The 22,870-nt window shown below is 35.4% G+C and overlaps 1 protein-coding gene and 1 long non-coding RNA gene across 11 annotated transcripts in view; both read left to right on the top strand.

The window, feature by feature from the left end:
* Nucleotides 1-22,870, top strand: part of EPHA5 (EPH receptor A5) — a 356,553-nt gene that overhangs the window by 90,848 nt on the left and 242,835 nt on the right. The window lies entirely within an intron of this gene.
* Nucleotides 6,586-22,170, top strand: LOC125093769 (uncharacterized). Its single transcript, XR_007125338.1, has 3 exons — nucleotides 6,586-6,597; nucleotides 21,771-21,777; nucleotides 21,855-22,170. It is a non-coding gene; the product is annotated as an uncharacterized LOC125093769 (long non-coding RNA).

The raw sequence follows: 22,870 nt of genomic DNA, 5'->3' as shown, positions 1-22,870 counted from the left end.
AATGAAATGTCACAACAGTGAGTCCTCCTCGCTTTGTGACAGCAGCAGCTTTCTTTGACACAGCCAGTGGTTACAAAGAGGGGTGGTGGGGGAATTTAAAAAGTAATAATAGAGCCAACTTAACTCAGATCAGTTCCTGTTCAGACCCACACAGACAGGCGCAATAGATCATGCCCTTAAACTTGGGGGAACTTCACTCCTCAGGTGAAAATGAAGTTAAATCCAAAATAGGAAAATTTTCCCACAACAGACAGGAGGAAAACATCTATTAGCAGTTTTTCAAAATAATACTCAGGGAGAGCACTTTTTGTTTTTAGAGGTTGATTTCTCCCCTGCTTTGTTGTCCTGCCAGAGATGTTACTATTCTCGGTATATATTTGAAACTAATCCACAGGAAAAAAATTTTTCTTCACCATCTCCTACAATAAAAGTATGTTTATGATTTCAAAACCCGGATTAGATTTTAAAGATTGGAGGCTCATGAAGCTTAGTATCTGGCAAAAAGAAAATCCTCAAGACATGCTGTTTAGCTTTAAAAGTAAAAAGCAATTTCAATGAGAGATAACCCTAGACAGAGTTCTGGAGTTTGTTTTTGTTTTTGTCATTTGTTCTAACATGTACTGGTGTTGCTACCACTGCCCAGGGATGGTGACCTACCCTCATAGGACACATGGAATACTGAGAAGTGGGAGTTCAGTCTGCAACAGGTCCGCAACTCAGGTCAGGGCCTTATTTAAAGACTGAGGAGGTTTTTGAGTGTGTTTGTATGAGTAAGTGTGAAAACTTTTATCTCACTTTAAGGCAGTAATAAACTGGACCAACTGGGCATGTTGAAAGTAATTAAATAAATATTACAGGATGGGGAGTCCATGAATAACAAACACTCTACAGGGACTGAAGAAAGAAGAAAGTTGCCTTTTAGGAAGCACAGAGTTAGACAAATATCTGAGTTTTGGAAGAAATGTGATGAAGGTGAAAGTTTTAATCAAGGGCATCCTGTGTCTTCAACGAAAAGAGTGGTCTGAGTATTTCTGTGATCAGATCTCAGGAGAACTTGTTATTGTCAGCTGAAGTTAGAAGAGAATGGAATTAAAGTTGAGGAGAAAAGGAACTTGTTCCTCAAAAATACAAAAGTGGGCCAAAGGGAATAGTTTGACTTTCAAGTGAGTGTCAAAGCTAGAACTAGAAATAATAGGGATCCAAAAAAAAATAGGACCTAAGATTCTGAACACCAGAATTGTTAGGATACCTTAAATGGGGTGGTAAAGCATGAGGAAGTGTTGGTATGATTGCAAAGATGTACTATATGCCAATACTGTTCAATATCTTATTCACTTTCTTCTAAGCTGACAACATACTGTGAGCTATAGTTTCTAGAGCAACTGAAACTCAGGTTAGTTTTCTTTTCTTTTCTTTTCTTTTCTTTTCTTTTCTTTTCTTTTTTTAAGATTTTATTTATTTGAGAGAGAGAGAGTAAGATGGAGAGAGACAGTAGGAGCAGGAGAGGCAGAGTGAAAGGAAGCAGACTCCCCACTGAGCAGGAAGCCAGATGCCAGGCTCCATCCCATGACTTGGGGATCATGATCTAAGCTAAAGGCAGGCACTTAACCTACTGAGCCACCCAGGTGCCCCGATTTTCTTAAGATCACTCAAACTAAAACTAGAAAGTGGCAAACTGACATTTCGACGCAGGTGTACCTGTTTCAAAATCTGTGTCTTTCCACTATATTGTGTGTTATCCATTACAAATAATTAAGTTCCACTTACTTTTGTCACCTTGATTCAAATCACATGTGTGCTTAGTATGTTGTCTGTGTCAGCTGCCCTATATTGCACACAGAAACAGTGATGCCCCAGAGAGACCTAGGAGCCACCATCATCATCTGGAAGAAATTCTTGTTCCTTGATCAGACCTCAAAACTGAAGAAGTAGAAAGGCCATTTGAGATGGATAGAAAGGAGGAATCACGTAGGGTCAGGAGAATGGAAGACACATAAGGCAAGACCGAGTAAGCAAAGCATGAGTGCAAAGACCATGTTGGGATTCTGAGGGACTTACCCTGAACAGTTAGAGGCCCTGTAATTAGGATACACAAGTACACAACCAGGAACTAAACTAGAAGTTACCATGTTTTCTATGCGGACGTTCATGTGGGAGGAGAAATACCAACTTTTGAAATAAACCCCATGTACATGTTGTGTTTGAAAGAAAGAGTGGATCAATGGGTTAAGAGATCTCTCAATCCATTTCTGACTTTTTTGCTTTGTGCATTCTTGTGTACATAAATTTCTTTGCCTTGCTTGTCTTCTCCTATAAATAGTATAGAAGGCTTTTAAAAACATGTTTTAGCGTTGGTGTATTGAAGTGTCATTTTTTTTTTAATTTTATAAACATATATTTTTATCCCCAGGGGTACAGGTCTGCGAATCGCCGGGTTTACACACTTCACAGCACTCACCTTAGCACATACCCTCCCCAATATCCATAACCCCACCCCCCTCTCCCAACCCCCTCCCCCCATCAAACCTCAGTTTGTTTTGTGAGATTAAGAGTCACTTATGGTTTGTCTCCCTCCCAATCCCATCTTGTTTCATTTACTCTTCCTCAAGTTTTGTTTTTGTTGGTTTTGCTTTGTTTGGGTATGTGGTACAGAAGAAAAAAAGTTTGGACTATGTAATGTGAGTGCGGAGACTTCTCAAGATTCAGGCTTGGAAACCCCCTTGAGAACACCGTCTGTGCCTCCTGGACCCGGTTGGATCTTCAGATTTTCATCTCCACAGTAAAGAAACTAAATGATTCTTCATCTCCCACCCATCCTGATCTCATACTGTTAGCAGGTGTGATGTTTCTGCTTGGAGGAGACTTCCATTTTGAAGTGTTTTCACGTCAGTCTTGATTTAGAGAAGTTGGAAAGGGACAGGATACGAAACAAAACAAAAGAAATTTAAAGCAAAAGAATGAGCAAACAGACATCCATAAACAAAACCGTACAATTAAAATAATCTTCATTTTTCTTTTGACTGATCTAAATTAAATAATCAGCCTGATTATAACGGCAAACATCTTTATGCTCTAATGGATAAAACAGAACTGTTCCAGGGGGGGAAAAAGGGAGGGGTGCACCTGCGTGGCTCAGTCATTAAGCTTCTGCCTTTGATTTGACTCAGGTCATGATCCCAGGGTCCTGGGATCGAGCCCCGCATCAGTCTCCCTACTCTGTGGGAAGCGTGTTTCTCCCTCTCCTCTTCCCCTGCTTGTGTTCCCTTTCTTGCTGTCTCTCTGTCAAATAAATTTTTAAAAATCTTTAAAGAAAGTTCATATCCATGTATTATTAGACCCAGCTACATGCCAATCTATGGAAAACAATTCAGTTCTGACAGTTAACCCTGCCAGATATATAGTGTTTCTATTTTATATTTGAGGAAATTGAGGCTGATCTAGATTAAATATGACTTCCAAGAATCCCAAGTTAGTAGTTAGCTTCAAATACAACTTTGTTTGGCTTCAGTGTATATTAACTTTGAGAAAAAAAATACTGGCTGTCCTAAGTCACCAGAAGTTGCCACATTTTATTTTTTAATTAAGATGGAGATGAAGCCCAATTATTAGAGTTATGTAGGGAACAAAGGACAAATGTAGAGAAGTTTGTAGCCCTGATGTGGAGAAAAATAGTAACTGAGACTTATTTTAATAACAATTATTATTTGATCTAAAATTGTTTACATTCAAATAATTCCTATAATTATTCCTATAATAATTCCTATAATTATTAGGAAAATACATAAATAGAACTAATTCTACTTAGATATATACTTTTAGTAATACTTAAAGAATCATAACCAGAGGGACGCCTGGGTGGCTCAGTGGGTTAAGCCGCTGCCTTCGGCTCGGGTCATGATCTCGGGGTCCTGGGATCGAGCCCCGCATCGGGCTCTCTGCTCAGCAGGGAGCCTGCTTCCTCCTCTCTCTCTGCCTGCCTCTCTGCCTGCTTATGATCTCTGTCTGTCAAATAAATAAATAAATAAAATCTTTAAAAAAAAAAAAAAAAAAGAATCATAACCAGAATCAAGATTGTATAATTATCACATCACTTGAATGTGATTTACTTTTGGTGGGAAAAATTATATTAAATCAGGTACAGTTATAGAAAACTGCTAATGTTTGACCACTTTGAAAGTACAAAGAAGTATTTTCATATTATCTAAAATAATATTAATATATTAATAATACTCCCTCATTGTTTACATCATGAAAATAATCTAGGAATTGAAGAAATATGACTGGAAACAAATCCCTTAGACTATAACCCTTCCATCTTTCTCTCTTACTCCTTCTCTCCCTTTTTCTCTTCTTTCCTCTTTTCTGTCTTTGTTTTTGGAAAACACTAGTTTCATCTTCCAAAGATGATAACTTTCAGATTTGCCAGTATATCTCAAGTAAAATAAAAATGCTTGAGGTCTTTCCTTTTTTTTTTTTTTTTAGTTTTAGAATTACAAATATTTTTTGATGATAAGGTCTAAAAAGGAAGAGAAATGTGTCCCTGGTTGCTATAGAAAAATGTATGTTCTTTTTCTCTATTTTGTCCAATCACTTTCTAATTCATAACATAGTTTTTAGGTGCTTTTTAGAACTTTTAGATTTATAACGACTAATACAACAAAATGTTCCATATTTTCTGAGTGGAAAGGACAGACACAAACCAAATGTAACTGCTTTCCACTAAACCTCACATTTCTCTGTTTTGTTTTGTTTTTTTTTCCAATGAAGTCTCACTTGCTTTGGTCTCAGAGATGAAAAGATTTGTCTTTTTATTTGTATTCTGTCGTTTTAGCGTCTTTACTGCTAAAGGGAATATATCCTATTTAAACGCAGGGAAGTACTGAGTATTTTAGCTCTTACGGTTAATTAAAACACACTTGGCACATATTTTTACTCATGAAAGTGGTATTTGACCTTGAAAAACTCTGAGGGCCAACTCCCAGATAAGATTTAAAACCAGGTTGTTGTTGTTATTTTTTTTTTCTCTCTTTTCTTTTCTCCAGTTCTTAATTATTCTTGTCTAGAGTCACTTTGGTCTTTTACTGTTTTGATTATTTCTACTTATATCCTCTCTTAATTTGTTTCTTTCCTTCCTTTATTATAAATTTCTCTGTTATACGTTATTCCCTTCAATTAAATGTCTACTTTTTGAGAAACACTTAGTTCCCAAGAGAAAACTATTTTTGAGATTGTTATTTCTTTTAAGACTCTTTCTTTCAAAACGGGACCCTTGGTTCTGTTTATTTAGAACCAACAGACATAGAAGAATGCTGTTAGGATATATAAAGACCTAGTTTGATTAATAAATATTCGTTAAATGTGTGTAAGAATTTGTACAATGAATTCATTTTGTTCTATCATTAGAGATAAAGATTCAAAGGTATTGATGATGATATTAATATTAATAATAATTATTATGACAACATGCCTAATATTTCTGTAACGAGTTCTCTGTGCCACACTCTTCTAAGCACTGCATATTATTATATAATTTGGCCTTCACAGAAACACACACAAAATGCTATGAATCAAGTATAGTTTTTTTTTTTAAAGATTTTATTTATTTATTTGACAGAGAGAAATCACAAGTAGGCAGAGAGGCAGGCAGAGAGAGAGGAGGAAGCAGGCTCCCTGCTGAGCAGAAAGCCCGATGCGGGGCTCGAACCCAGGACCTGGGATCATGACCTGAGCCGAAGGCAGCGACTTAACCCACTGAGCCACCCAGGCGCCCCTCAAGTATAGTTTTTAAGTATTACAGAGACTTTGTGTAACAGGGAGCACAGTCAGTAGTTGTGAAGTCACATAAAAGCCTAGGCCATTTGTTTGAGAATCTTTTCTTACCTACGGTATCTATTGGCAATGGAGAGACCAGCACACGCTTTTATAAGCATTTCTTTTGTCCTCTCTACAAGATTTTCCTCGATTTTCCCATCAAGAGATAGCCAGTGAAAAAAGAAAAAAGACTGAATGTGTAATTATATGAGTGATAAATAATTATGTAAGTAGACTTCATAACAATATTCTCATAGGATGTTCTTTTGATTAAAAAATCTCTAGAATACTTAGGCTCTTGATACTTTTTTCTTATAAAGAGAGTAATTCAAATTTAGAGCTTTATATATTTACACATATATAAACTCTGTAAAAATAAACACAATGGCTACAAACTAAGATAGCAGTATTTTCATTCGGAAGTGTAAATTAAAAGTAGTAGATAGAAACCCTTTCCTACTAGATACTGTTTTTGCTCACACTCAGCTCCTCCTGTTTCCTCTGCTACTTTTAAACATGCAACAGAGAAAAGGCTCATGTGTGTAGGTGTACTTTGTCACATTTGAGCATTTTTTGGAGCAGACATGGAAGCTATGTCATGTTATACAAAAATCTAAAAATATCTTTATCATCAAGCTTTTACAGGAGACTTTTTTTGAAATAAGGATTTGAAATACTATTTTTAAACTTAAAAATACACAAACAATAGCTTAAATAGTATAATTAAAACATTAAAGGTTGGCATTTTCAATTGAAGATAATTTACCTCTTCTTAGGCATCACTATGTCCCTCCAATAGTGATTTCGTCACAAAAGGGAAATGCATTATATTTTGAATAAATTGATAGGTGTTTATGCTGGAAGAAAATAGTCCCTTCAGCTTCTAGATAGACCTTGTCCATTTAATTCATTTTATTATTTTAAGAGAAAGAGGAAAATTCTTAGTTCCATGAGTAGGAGTGGATATAAACTATAGGGATTTACTGTGTACAGTTGGAGTGATCATATATTGATTTTCCCCAAATTAATATGTATTGTTAATATGTTATATAATTTATTTATAAATACTATATATTTATGTATATTGAACATATTTTATTTATACTTGGCATATATCATATACATTGGAAATACATGATATTTCTATTTCATTTTTTCATTATTTTCATAATTTCATCATTTTATGTGAAAAACAAGAAGTATATTTTTCTCATTTAACAAATAAAATTTTACAGTCTGAAGGGTGATAACCATAAGCCATAGGGAAAAGTGCTGGACCACATTCAAATTAGCCTTATTGTTCTGTAATATCTTACTGGAGTACAAGGTTAATTAGTACCATAGGCAATATGCATTATTCATCACTGCAATCAGGCTTTTATTCTGCTGGGTTTTTATCGATTGCAAATTGTTGTTCTTCTCATAACAAAACCTTGATAAACTATTGTCATATTTAATTTTACTGAAATATATTGGTGATACATACATTAGTTCTTATACTATAAATATTCTGAAGATGCCATGCTATCCTGTCTAGAAAAAAAGACAGTAAGATTAAAAACTAATGTCTTCTACTGTAAGAGGACATAAACTTTCAAGACAATGAACATAAATTATTGTTCTTTAGAGTAGACTTTTTTAACTTTTAGTTCATTTTCTCTGTATTCTATAGAGAAAGCTTTAATAATATCATGGTGGCACTAGTTTCTCATTAGATATTTATTTTAACATACATTTCCTTATATATTTATAAAATTATTAATTTTCTCTCTCTCTCTCTCAATAGAATATAAACTACCTGATACCAAAGCATGTGGAACAAATATCGACCTATACCTTAAACATATTTTTAAGTGAATTTAATAACCATGTATGTACAATTGCAAGTAAGAATATATGTCTATTGACCAACAGTGTTATATGACTTCTATTGTAGAATTAAGAGCAGGGAATGAAGATCCTTGTCTCAATTCTAGTTTCTGTATCTCCCCTTCTCTGACATAAAGGAGACAGAAATAGAAGAAAGGAAGAGAAGAAATAACCACAGAGGACAACACAGAAATGATTATCTATTATGTAATCCAAAGTTGTAGAATCAAAACATGGTCATATAGCATGAATCCCAATTCTCATTTTTCTTAGTTCTACACCACTGCAGCCTGAATTTTCAGTAGATATAGGTAAATTAATAAATTTCTCCTTTTCTTCTATTTCTTAGAAGTCAGATCATTAAGATAAACCACAAACAGCACAAATGCAAGTCAGTTCCAAGAGATGTTGAAATACAGTTTTAACTTTTTCTCTTTCATCAGGGACTATACAAGTTACTTTCATAGATAGCTTTGTAACCTTCACTTATCTAGAGATCAGTTATCAAAAAATTTGTGACTGCAGCAAGACACTTCAGTTTATTGCTTTTTTGATAATTTGTCCATAAATAAATTCTTTTTTCTCCTAGGTATGATTAGGGGAAAGTTTTGAGATTCTTTTGTTTTGCAATCACAAGTCACTTCTGATAGTTAAACAACAGTGATTAGTCTTTGTTCCAAAGAAGAGAATATTATTTACCTAATGTATAGCTTTCCACCTAATTTAGTTAAGTCTAAAATTTAAAATGGAAAGTTGTACAAGGTATAGTTAAAAATACCTACTCCCCTGGTGTAGCCTGAGAATAGAACTGTAATCTGGAAAATGAGCCTTAAATTGTTTGCCTTGTGGAAACTTCTACACTAAGTTACCATGTTAACAATGTTGGTTTAAATCTAAATTATTCTTTCCTTCAGAATACACTGAAAATTTTTATTTTTATTATTTTATTTTTTTAAAGATTTTATTGACTTATTTGACAGAGAGAGAGGGACGCAAGAGAGGGAATACAAGCAGGGTGAGTGGGAGAGGGAGAAGCACGCTCTCTGCTGAGCAGGGAGCCCGACATTGGGCTTGATTCCAGGACTCTGAGATCATGACCTGAGTGGAAGGCAGACACTTAACTACTGAGCCACCTAGGCACCCTAAAACTTTTTATTTATTTATTTAATTTCCTAGATTAATTTAAAAATGTTTGGGGCAATCCAGGTCCTGTGTAGTTGAGGAGGACGTTTATTTGTAGAAAAGAAAAAAAAAAGGTTTACAGGCACATCTGTACACACTTCTATATACTCAAACATGGGTACTTTTCAACTTTGCAGCTTAACTTTATTACTTAGATGATTTTGTTAGAATTTTTTTTATTTTGTTAGAATTTTAAATGTCTAAATGTAAAGACTTACAAACAAAACATTGTTAAAACTGTTGAATATTGGGGTGCTTGGGTGGCTCAGTGGGTTAAGCCTCTGCCTTCGGCTCAGGTTGTGATCTTAGGGTCCTGGGATCGAGCCCCACATCAGGCTCTCTGCTCAGCAGGGAGCCTCCTTCCCGCTCTCTCTCTGCCTCTCTGCCTACTTGTGGTCTCTGTCAAACAAATAAATAAAATCTTAAAAAAAAAAACCAAAAAAAAAAAAAACCTGTTGAATATTTATCTTAAGACTCAGCATATAATATAAAGCCCATATAGAAACCATCTATTAAACTGGTATGGAGTAGCCATTATGTCAATGAATTTTTTACGGAAGGAAGGAAAATGCATTGAAGGCATTCTTAACTCCAAATCTGATACTGGATTTTAGCATACTGCAGTTAAGACAAACAGGAATTAAAAATATCCCTATGGCTGATATATTTTAGAACTCATTCCCTTTACTCGACATAATCTATACCAATCCATGGAAAGAAAGATACCAGTTTAAGTTTCAAAGAGCCCATTGATATAGATATTTAATGATGTTTCAAAAAACTAACTCTGCTGGTCAAATCATGTCACTTGCTATTTTCTGTGGTCGAGTCATGTCACTTGCTAAAGCCTCCATGGAGTCCTTGAAAGACAGGTTGGCTTGGTGGAGTGCTTTTCAGAATGGGTTTCCTAGACATAGTCCTCTAGGCCTTAAAGATCATTTATTAGCATGTTTATGCTTTATATTTTAATTTCCATAAATATCTTAGACATATGCCTTATTGTTTTCAGTCTGCGATAAGAAAATACCAAAGACTGGGTGGTTTATAAACAAAAAATATTTATTTCTCGCAGTTCTGGAAGCTGGGGATTCCAGAATGACCACACTGGCAGATATAATGTCTGATGAAACCTCTTTTCTGGGTGCAGATTGCAGATTTCTTGCTGTGTTCTCACGTGATGGAAAGGATTCCCTCTGGAGTCTCTTTCATAGGGCATCAGTCCTGTTCATGACTCAACCCTCGTGATTTTAAGACCTTTCAAAGACATTACTTACGAATTCCATCATCTTTGGAGGTTAAGATTTCAACATGCACATTGGAGGGCAAGGGTGCAAGCATTCATACCAAAACAAAATGTAATGTAAGTGTCTTCTAAATCTGAGAACTGGCAGAATAGGCATTTTCTTTAGATCTACTCTTGCACTATTTCAAAGTGACTCCTTATTCAGATTCAATTTACTTAAATATTAATGATTTAGAGTAAAGGTAAAAAATTGGAATCAGAATGACACATGACCAAGTAAATTTCAGATGAAAATAGTGTTCATTGTATGAATAAATGTTTTACAGCCTTTAAAAATTCTAAATAATTGAATCATCACTTTGAGTTAAACTAAAAAGTTCCCCATTTAATGACAGGCAGCATATTTGAACACAGCATTTCAGTTTCAGCTAAATAGCATGATGTTTCACATTGACTAGTATTGTTGATTTGAATTTTACTGGTTCTGCAGTTTTGTTTGTATTAACTTGATAAAATTACTTGGCTTTATAGTTTGTAGCAACTGTTAACTAGTAAGTTTGTTTTTAGCTTTCTATTTATATAAACAGTCTCTGATTTGACAGTGATTCAACCAGCTGTGATGCTTTTGACTTTACAGTGGTGTGTAAGCAGTTCACATTAGTAGAAATCATACTTCTAATTTTGAATTTTGATCTTTTCTGGAGGTAGTGATATATGATATACTGTCTCATGATACTGGGCAGACACAGTTCACCATAGCTCCCACTCAGCCACACCAACTTGAGGGAGAAGAACCAATACATTTATAACCATTCTGTACCCATGCAACCTGTTTTTCATCTTCAGTACAATATGCAATAAAAAACATGAGATATTCAATACTTTATTATAAAACAAGCTTTGTATTAGATAATTTTGCCCAGCTGTAAGCAAGTGTAAGTGTTCTGAGCATGCATAGGCTAGGCTAAGCTATGTTGTTCAGTAGGTTAAGTGTGTTAAATGCATTTTCAGCTTATATGGGGTTATTGGGATGTAACCTCATTGTAAGTTGAGGAATATTTACAAATATTAAGAAAGGTAACAATTTTTTTAAAAAATTAAGTACTGAGAAAATTTTCTTCTTTTAAAAATTAAACATTATTCAAGTTTTAGAATTCTCTCTTTGAAAATGAAATTGGGTTATTATCAGGCTTAGTACTTTTGCGCATTTATCATTAACTATATACTCTTTAGAATGTTTTCTAAAAGATTAATAGAGAGAATTAAGTTTTTAAGTTATAGAAACAATCTTATAATTTGTTGCACAATCAATATTGCATTTGTCTAAGTTACTTGCTCTTTAAATGAGAGTCACTAAAGAATTATTTTTAACACTTCAGTGTATGTCTGCACTGGTAAGCTAACTCAAGGCAAGCTAACTCCTATTATTGTTGGTTTGAAATTATTCTGCTCAGAAAAAGCAAAATCTTATCCTTTCAGTTTTAATTGATATATAGTTGGTTAGAAATCAACTTTTAAAAAGCTGGCAATGATCAGGTTTGAAGAACCTGAACTTGAAAAAATGGAAATGATTGCATAGAATGGAACTTTTCAGTACAGTTATGCATGACCCAATAGAGCTAAAGAATCTTTATGAAATATGGGGAAAACAAATACAATGAGTAATAAAAGGAATTCTATTTCTAATTTTATAATTGGGAAATATTTTGAAAGCATCAATTATACATAGCAAAACATTATAAATGTGATGGGACCCATTTGTTTCAATATTCATATATCTTACTTTGAAACTTAAGCTGCACTGCCTTATCCTGAAATGGCAGGTCCATGTACATGTCATGGATGTGTATGGCAACATACTAAGATGAAGCAGTAGAAATTCTACATTAAGACAGCAGACTGCTAGTTAATTAATTTGTGGTGGTGGTAGAAATAGGAAAAGGTTTACCCATAAGAATTTTTAAATTATCTTGAAAAATTTTTTTAAAGTCTAAAGAACGTACCACGGGGTGCCTGGGTGGCTTAGATCAGTTATACGCCTCCGTCTTCAGCTCGGGTCATGATCTCCAGGTCCCTGGATCAGTGCACACACTGGGCTCCCTGCTGGGCGGAGAGTCTTCTCCCTTTCCCTCTGCCCCTCCCTACCTCTCCTGCTTGCTCTCTCCTCCAAATAAGTTAAAAAAAAAAAAATCTTAAAAAAAGTGCCATATCTGTTGGTTATAAAAGTATGCTTCATATAATTTCTACCTTAGATTGACATTTCAAAACAGTCATTGTTTTTTTTTTTTTTTTCAAATTAAAGTGCATTTTTTAGTTTAAGATCTAACTGAAGATCCAGTGGCACCTGGGGACTCAGTGGGTTGAGCGTCTGCCTTCAACTGATGTCAATGATCTCAGGTTCCTGGGATGGAGCTCTGCGTTGGGCTCCCTGCTCAACAGGGTGCCTATTTCTCCCTCTTCCTCTCCCACTTGTGCTCTCTCTTTCACTTTCTCAATTAAGCCTCTGACTCTGGCTGAGGCCATGATCTCAGGATCCTGGGATTGAGTCTGGCATTGCTCAGCCTGGAGCCTGCTTCTCTTTCTCCCTCTGCCATTCCCCCGTTTGTGCTCTCTCTCTTTCTGTCTGGATCAAATAAATAAAACCTTTCATTGAAGACCCAGTTGGTATAATATTTGATTATTTCTAAAAATATAATTGTAAGATTTTAGCATTTTGTACCAATCTGGCATTCTCTACATAAGAAAGCTATAATTATAGGCTCTGGAAATATGCTAGAATAAGTAAAAGGCAACATTCAGGGTAACTCTGTGTAGTTCTTCTCTCATATCTTTTTTTAGTTTGTTGCCAAATTATCGCCTAAGTCTTTGTTTTTGTTTTTGAAGATTTGATTTACTTATTTGACAGAAAGAGAGAGAGCACAAGCAGGAGGAGTGGCAGGCAGAGGGAGAGGGAGAAGCAGGCTCTCCACTGACCAAGGAGTCTGATGTGGGGGCTCATTTCCAAACCCTGGGATCATGACCTGAGCCAAAGGCTTAACCACTGCACTACCCAGGTGCCCCACCCTAAGTCTTGATACTAAATACCACCCATGTATTTGTTGGTAAGACTCAAAGACCTGTTTCCTAATGTGTCTTTTCAGTCCCCCCCTTTAAGATAATAAAATCAAATAGCATACATGCTTTTAATTGCAAACAGTAAAATATTTACCCATATAAAACTGTAAATACATTCCTTACATGGAGGAAGTCTCTACAAGTTTGCCCTGCATTAATTAAGGTCAGCATTCTGCCCTGAAGACATATAAATGGCTCAGATCACGCAGACATGTGCAGGTTGGGCAGTAATCTTACCTGTATATCTGTGTCCCTCTGCTTACTGGGACTGCCCAGGTCCACCATACCCTGGTTCCTTGAGGATGAATTTCAGTTGCCACAGCTTCTGCCTCTAATGACGGCAGGAGAGAGGCTGAGCCCTGAGTCCCTGGCTTACCTGTGTCTCTCCAGCCTGCTCTTCCTCCACCCATGGTATCTGTTACTTTCCTTTCTATGCAAGAGAGGGAGGAAACAAAATCAGGAGGGAAAACTACAGCCATCATTTTTCTGAATGTAGACGTTTGGAAGTAGAAGACTGCATGTTATGTGCAGGATATATGTATTAACAAAAAACAGCAAGGGTTAGCGCGAGTTATATTAGGGAGAGTGTTATTATATGAGAAATTTAGCAGGTTATCCTACAAGACTTCAATTACACATTTGGGAAGGGTGTTGAGATTAGATAGAGATAAGACTTAGAGATAAAAATTAGATATAGATAAAGTATATTGATAGAGATATTCCAAGAAATAACCCATTTCATGCATTAAAATTTTTTATAAACACCTTATATTTACTTATTCCATAAATATTAATTAAGGGCAATTAAGTGCTACATATTCTATAACTAGGGACACAAACTGAACAAAGAACAAAAGGTTTCTGAGTTCTTAGAGACTATTTATAGCCTGATTGGTGACATCTATCCTGATCTGAGAGAAATGTGACTGGATTTTGTGAAGACACTTTGGTTTTCTGGCTCAGTACATACTTCCCATTTGACCTTTTTTCCTTAAACTTATTTACAGAAATTGTGGCTGGATTTCTACTGATATTTTAGATTCTAGGTAGTTAGTTGCATTTCTTCACATATGATGCAATGTTTTTGATTAAAATGAAGCCTTGGTTGAAAATAATCTAGTCTATTTCAAATTAAAATATGAATAGTAGTGTATGTACAGAATTTGCTTGAACTTTAAGGCAGAGGAATAAGAAATGAATTGTGCTCAAATTATAATTATGTAAATTAACTGAGCATGGAAGGGCTTTTCCCGCGTTCGTCTCTAAACACCACATCAGTTGCTTATGACCCTCAACAGATGCATAGTAACTTACTTCATATGCTGCTGTCATGCACACATGATATGGCAAATGTTTTTATATCTCATAAAAATGATGTAATTGCCACTGATTTACAAAAGCCTTGGAAAGGAAATGCCTAATTATCACATGAATGAACATAGCTGAAAGTATTAATCAAAGAAGATACCTCACAAATACTGAAGTCCAATAGATATGGTCTTTTATTTTTATTTTTTATTTTTTTTAAAGATTTTATTTATTTATTTGACGGACAGAGATCACAAGTAGGCAGAGAGGCAGGCCGAGAGAGAGGGGGAAGCAGGCTCCCTGCTGAGCAGAAAGCCCGACGTGGGGCTCGAACCCAGGACCTGGGATCATGACCTGAGCTGAAGGCAGAGGCTTTAACCCACTGAGCCACCCAGGCGCCCCTAGATATGGTCTTTTAAAAACAGGGGTTCTCATACCAGTTATGGAAAACAATATATGTGTAGTTAATATAAAACTTGCTCTTAAGTAAATAAATTACAATCATGGTGATAATAAATTAAACTTAAATCTGTGTTTGGAGAATAAAGTACTAATAATAATTATAAGAATAAACCTTCCCTTCAGATATGATCTTTAACAAATGCTTCTTTGTTTGGTTGGAAATAAAAGGTACATGCAAACATTCTATTACAAGAGTGCTGGAATGGTTTATACGTGTTCAAGAAAAATAGACTTTCTTTTCTTATTCTGTGGTGTATAAAATTCATCACTTTCTGTGTGGAGAGAGAATGTCATTCAAACTGATGGACATGGAGTGAGGTAGCAAGGGACTGAGCATTTGCATTGAGTACGAAGTCAAGTCCAAAACTCCCAGTGGTGTTACTCTGAATGTTCGCCTGTCCTAACTTCACGAACTTTTCATATGTGTCTAGGGTGAGAGATCTCCCAGGTGAATAGAGTTATAAAATAAGTGACAATCCACAGTAGGAAATAAGGAAAATATGCCAAAGTCTCTGGTAACGGGAAGTTTTAGTCCCTCATTTTTTTTGTTTGTTTGTTTTACACTCAAATTTGTGTGTAATTTAGGGGTGGCACTGAACCTATTGGATGAATCAAAGTTGAGACAGATGACTATAAAAAGAGGCTTGTTTAAGTGAATGATAATTACACATTCATATGCTACATACCTTGTGCTTGCCTTATTATTTCTTATACTTTGCCATTTTCTCCACATGGGTGGAGAGCTCTGCCCTGGAGATATTTTTGATAACCAAAAGCTAACAACAAAATTGTGAAACATCACGTCCTTGATTAATTTTATATAATTATTTCTAATAGAATTCTCATTACATTTGGATAATGGTGGTGAAGTTGCTAATAGATTTATTAATAAGGGTTTGAAAAAATATTGAAAACTAAATCTGATTATAGACTTGCTCTCTTCCCTTCACAGGGACCTGAGTAAGTATTTTAATATAGACAGCTTGACTAAGCAGTAGAGTTTTCAGATAAGCTAAGATCTCCGTTTTAAGTTATGGAAGTAGTAGATGAAGAGACTAGTTGATTTCTATGTCATGAAATTGCTGTGGTGTGGGGTTTGGGCAGCAAAAAGAGAAGGTACCTGATACTCTATTCAACCTGGGAGAAGTCTGAAGATTTGTATTTCTGACTATTTAAAGGTGTTGGGCAGTAGAGATGCTGTAAAATAGGGCTGGCTAAATTTTGTCATGATTCATTTTGAGATTCTTTCTGATCTACTCCATTGTTCTAGTTTGTATGTGCTTTATGTTGATCATCCCCTCCTAAAATTGCTTAATTCTTTATGTTGTTTTCCTAGATTTACCCCTTTTGAGGGCTTGCAACAGTGTTTTTCTAATTTAGACCTTATTGCTCTGTGGGATAGTGTTTATCCAAATTACACCCCTATGCCAGCCTCTTTAATTTCTCTTTAGAATGGAAACACTGTCCAGTCAGACCAGGGATTTCACGTTAACATATCTCTAACTCTGATCTTGACCTGAAGGTGAGATGCCAGAGAACCTGTCAGAAGTTTCAGGAGATTTATAGGAAAAGACAATTGATGATGGACTTGCACAGAAAAACTCAGTATCTCCGTAGTATTACCTGTGCATTCTGCTATGATATTCAGTATTCTCTGAGAAAATGATCAGCAAGGCTACATATATTAACCAATTAAACACTTAAACTACACTGTCTTCCTTATGATTAACATTCTAGTAAGTTTCCATTTAAATAAATATTTAACTATATTTCTAATTATTTTCTTTTTTATATAATTTCATGTTTTATTGAACAGATCTTTGGTTCACTATTTCTAAGATGGAAAGCTAAAATAATACTTTAAGTGTATGGAATAGTAAAGGGCATGAATTGTCATATTCATACATTTAGTGAGTAGTAAAATAAGGAGAAGAAAATATGTAAAACTTTCAGTCTGGGATTGGAGGAAAAACCTGGTCAGGACTGAAGGGAGGTCCTGTGTTTTTAACAAAAACATCCTCTTGACTTAAGATTATACAAATAAGAATGTTGGTTTACAAATAAATAAATGAATAAGCAAACAAACAAACAAACAAACAAACACCAAATTGCACAAAACCATGTTAGGTAGGAGGAAAGGCCAGATAGAAGGAGGGGCGTTGTGGAGATAGCCACCCTGGAGCAGGGATGGCTTGGCTGGAGATTGGGAGCTCAGCTGGAGGCTAGAGCTCAGGTTCAGGACCTGTAGGTAAGAGCTGGTTGGAAAGTCTAGAGGCATTTACCAAAAGCCCTTGCTTTCTAGTCAAGTTACTAGGATACTGATGCTTTCCTTAAATAAGGTTTAATTATTTTCTTAATGTACAGCCCTAAGAGTATGAATGTGTCTGGGTATTTTAAAAGCTTTTCAAATATATTCAAATCTACCTTAAAGAATTGCTATGATAATTACTATAATAGAAGTAATAAATGAGAGTGAAGGACACACTCCATTTTACTTTATTTTCTGTTTCTACTTCCCTACACACCCATACTTGTCATATTCCATATACATAAACTGAGAGAAACTCTTTGTCACAGAACTAGATTTATAACCACAATTGCCGTATAAACTTTTCAGCTAGCGTATGGCTCATTGTATTATTAAAGGGGACAGAAATTGATAAGCATGTCTTGTGTACTAAATGCTTAAATTCCTTTCCTTTATTTAATATGTTACTGGGATGATTCATTCTTCATTGCTATCAAATGTGGTAAGGGCTTAAGTTTAAAGATAGATATTTGACTCTGTTTCTAGGTCATATCTTCATCTCTTGAATGGTTGCATTGGAGGTTAAATCATATATTACGGTTACAAAGTAACAAAAATAAGTATGGTGACATGATCATAAATAATAAAATTCTTCTAACAATAAATATATACTTAAAAACTTATTGGGATGCCTGGGTGGCTCAGTTGGTTGGACGACTGCCTTCGGCTCAGGTCATGATCCCGGGGTCCCGGGATCAAGTCCCACATCGGGCTCCCAGCTCCATGGGGAGTCTGCTTCTCCTTCTGACCTTCTCCTCGCTCATGCTCTCTCTCACTGTCTCTCTCTCAAATAAATAAATAAAATCTTTAAAAAAAAAAAAACTTATTGCAGAGTGATTGGGGAGAAAACATTCTGAAGATTAAAAGCAATCCTTTGATCAAAACCACAACGAGATACCACCTCACACCTGTCAAAATAGCTAAAATTAGCAACACAAGAAAAAAAAAAAAACAGGTGTTGGTGAGGATGCAGAGAAAGGGGGAACCTTCTTGCACTGTTGGTGGAAATGTAAACTGGTGCGGCCACTCTGGAGAATAGTATCTAGGTTCCTCAAAAAGTTAAAGATAGAACTGTTCTACAACCCAGCAATTGCACTACTAGGTATTTATCCAAAGAATGCAAAATACAGATTCAAAGGGATGCATGCACCCTGATGGTTTTTTTTTTTTTTTAAAGATTTTATTTATTTGTCAGAGAGAGAGAGAAAGAGAGAGAGATCACAAGTAGGCTGAGAGGCAAGCAGAGGCAGAGGGAGAAGCAGGTTCCCTGCCGAGCAAGGAGCCGGTTGTGGGACTCGATCCCAGGACGCTGGGATCATGACCTGAGCCGAAGGCAGCCGCTTAACCAACTGAGCCACCCAGGCGTCCCCACCCTGATGTTTATAGCAACATTTCAGCAATCACCAAATGGTGGAGAAAACCCAAATGTTCATAAGCTGATGAATAGATAAAGAAGGTGTGGTATATACACACAGAGAGAAACAGAACACACATACACACAGCAGAACATTACCCACCCATCAAAAAAAATGAAATCTTGCCGTTTGAATCAATGTGGATGGAGCTAAAGTATACTTTTTTAAATGAAACGAATTGGTCAGAGAAAGACAAATACCATATGATCTCACTTATATGTGCAATTTAGAAAGAAAACAGATAAAAACAAATTGGGGGAGGGGGAAGGAGAGAGGAAAACCGTAAGAGACAACAAACTGAGGATTGATGGAGAGAGGTAGGTAGGGGGTGGGCTAGATGGGTGATGGATATTAAAGAGGGCACTTGCTGTTGTATGTAAGTGATGAATCACTGAATTCTACTCCAGAAACCAATATTGCACTGTATGTTGACTAAAATTTAAATTAAAAAAAAAAGCATTTAAAAAAAATGTATCCATTTGAAAAATAAATAAATAAAAACAATCCTTTGTACTTTTGATTTGAGCCTAGAAGCAACATCAGTACTTAGGGATGAGATTTAAAAAGGAGCATGAGAAATTAATCACCAGTCAATTAAAAAAAAACAGAAAATATTATTCAAGGTATAGAACTAAAGTTCACAGTTATCCTTATTGCATATTAAATTATTTTCCACTTCTTAAGAACTTATGTATTTGCATCAGAGTTCTATAAAGAGATCATATTTGACACATGAGAAAATGATTTATACTTTTATAGCTGTGTTACAATATGGAATTCACTAAAGTCTTCATTAGGATCACAAATTATTTCTAAACTTATGTTCAGATTTAGGACCAGAACAGAAACAGAGAAATAACAATACACTAACCCTTTCATATCAACATGTGCTTCAATTGCAGTGTTTTTATTAATTAAAAAATTAATAGAGGGAGGAAGTTGATGTAAAAAATATAATTTATATTGATTATCTTGGGGAGTTATATTTCTTTCATGGACTATATAACATGATTTTGAAGGTTTATTCTAATTTGTTGATTTTACAATACAGAAATAATATTTAGAAGTGTAATTATTATGTGATGATAAGACCCAGAACTCTGACTACATTGAAAAACAAAACAAAACAAAAGTTTTAAAAAACCCACCCATTCAAAGACTAATCCCTATGACCAAAATACATATTTGTATTAAAAAATAAAATACACATAAGACCTCAAAAAGAAACTTACTTTAAAAAGTAGATTCTTGGGCGCCTGGGTGGCTCAGTGGGTTAAGCCGCTGCCTTCGGCTCAGGTCATGATCTCAGGGTCCTGGGATCGAGTCCCGCATCAGGCTCTCTGCTCAGCAAGAAGCCTGCTTCCCTCTCTCTCTCTCTCTCTCTGCCTGCCTCTCCATCTACTTGTGATCTCTCTCTGTCAAATAAATAAATAAAATCTTTAAAAAAAAAAAAAAAAAAAAGTAGATTCTTGTGAGTGCTGGAGTTAAAAACAAGGAAATAAATATTGGGAAACCTGAATACAAATGGTAACCAATGTTGTTTGAGAAACAAACCTTTTTCCTTAATTCTTTGAAATTATTTTTTTTAACCCTGTTTAAGCCTTGGTGCTTAACAAGAAAATGTTCAAGAATTGACCCACTGGGGGCGCCTGGGTGGCTCAGTGGGTTAAGCCGCTGCCTTCGGCTCAGGTCATGATCTCAGGGTCCTGGGATCGAGCCCCGCATCGGGCTCTCTGCTCAGCAGGGAGCCTGCTTCCTCCTCTCTCTCTGCCTGCCTCTCTGCCTGCTTGTGATCTCTCTGTCAAATAAATAAATAAAATCTTAAAAAAAAAAAAAAAAAGAATTGACCCACTGACTGCTTCATTTACCTTTTCAGGCGGTTTCATGAGTAATATCCAACACAATGATATAATAGTCTTATAAATTTTATGATACTCCATTAAATCTATTTTAAACCTATTGATTTAGAGCATTTAGGGAATACAGTTTTTTATAATGTGTTTTTTACTTGTAAGTGAGCCATATTTTGCCTTTTTCCTGTTAAGTGGGCAATATTATTTGCAAGTGGGCCATACTGTTCATTTTAATCATTAAGGATTCAATTTTAAGATCCTTTAAGATAGTCTCCTTACTTCTGTTTTCCCCTTTCCACGACTTCAGTGAATCCTTCTATATTTCTCTGTCCTTTCCTTGTCACCTTCTCATGAGGAAATATTTCTAGAAAGGAATGTTCTATTTACTAAGTTGAGAGAAAGAATGAGGGAGGGAAGAAAGAAAGAAGGTGGATTTTGAAAGGGAAGAGGAGGAGGAGGAAACAAAAGTGAATATTAGGGTCTTGTTTCTCTTAAGTTATATCGTGCCCAGTCTTTCCAGAAACAATGACATTCTATCACTGCTTGCTCCTTTCTTCTCCATTGCCTTCTAAATATAGATCATAATGCAAATTTGTTATTAAAATATGATAAATTAACTGAATGTCAAGACTTTTCTCTTTATTGGCTTTAACTAAAGAAATTATGATATGGTTACAGATTGAATGTAAAAATCATGTTAATGGTTTAAAATATGCATAGACAATGAAATGCTGCCTCGGAATACCATGCTTTTTTTTTTTTTTTTTTTTGATACAGAACATTACAGAATACTCATAATTAGTTATGTCTTTCATCTAAAAAGGCAGTAGGATGTCTACTCTTTCGCTGATCTTCATTCTTAAGCAATAACATTTTTATCCTAGAGTGGTCGAACTTAGGTGGGTGAGAAAGACGATTATGGAAAGGAAAGATGACTTTATTAGTATTAGTCTATTTCAAGGCTCAGGAAAGGCAGATCAGAAGAACATTCGTAGGGGTATGTGTATGGCGGAGGAGTGGAAAGAGGTGGTCCAAATAGCTCAAGGCCATTACCCTGGGCACCTCTAACCAGAAATGTTAAAAATTAAGATTCTATGACTAGATTCAGAAAGCTGGGTGCTACCTCTTGACTTGCAGTGACTCTTTGATTTCATTAGTGCTTCATGGAGGTTGAATAAAATAGTCTGATATTTCTGATTTTAAAGCTTCTAGGTCTTAATACTTTGTGAATTTGCATAAGGCTCTCACCCTGATGTAATTTGAAATTAAGGATATGCGTAAAGGTTCAGCGAATGGAACATATCTTGGAGTAGGGAAGAACTCTGAACTCATGAAGCATTTAAACTACCCAGTTGCCCAGTGGTGTAGCTTGCTTTCTGATCTGCGCTGTGTATCTATAGACCTTCCTCCATACTGACCCCTCCACAAACACACACACAGATCCATTTAGCAAATATTGTGTTACTTACTTAGAAATTTGGGGTTGTATATATTTTTCTTTCTTTTCTTTTTTAAGATTTTATTTATTTATTTGACAGAGACAGACAGCAAGAGAGGGAACACAAGCAAAGGGAGTGGGAGAGGGAGAAGCAGGCTTCCCGCTGAGCAAAGGGCCTGATGCGCGACGATCCCAGGACCCCGGGACCATGACCTGAGCCAACTTCTAGAGGGAACAACTTCTATAGCAAGAAGATTTTCAAATTTTGCCAAATGTCTGACTAAACTCTAAGGTTTTTCAGGGTGTTTTTTTCTCCAGGACTGGAAGAAGAAGGTGTGCAAAACAAGGGTTAGGAATCAATTGTATTAGGTACTATATACTTAATTAAATTCTAGATATTTAATTTTGAGGTGAAATAGCAAAATCTTTACCCAATACTAAGTACAAAAACATTATTTTTTATTTGTATATTCCTATAACAAGTGAATGATTTATGGTCATATTTAATTTTTTTCTTTCATGTCTGAACTATGTTCCATTTTTGTGCATGTTTTGAATAAAAGAGAATAATGTATATCTTTAATCAGCAAAACCATTCTGTATTGATTTGCTTTCAGTTTACCTGATCCCAGTTAAAGTTGTTTAAGAAATATTCATATCCTCTAAAAAATTGAATTGAAACTTCAAACACAACATTGCTTTAATAACTTGGGAGTGAGGAGGAATATCTCCAAGTTTTATCCTATTGATACACTGATTTTTCTCTTTTACAATCCTTAAATGCACACTGAACTTTGCAAGTTACCTTTTACCTTCTTGTTTTATGTCACTTTTTAAAAAAGAACCCTTGGGGGTGCCGGGGTACCT

Source organism: Lutra lutra, chromosome 2 (genome assembly GCF_902655055.1).
Source record: "Lutra lutra chromosome 2, mLutLut1.2, whole genome shotgun sequence".
In the NCBI taxonomy this organism is placed as follows: domain Eukaryota; kingdom Metazoa; phylum Chordata; class Mammalia; order Carnivora; family Mustelidae; genus Lutra; species Lutra lutra.
The sequence above is the reverse complement of the archived record's forward strand: the minus strand, read 5'-3'. Positions and strand labels throughout refer to the sequence as shown.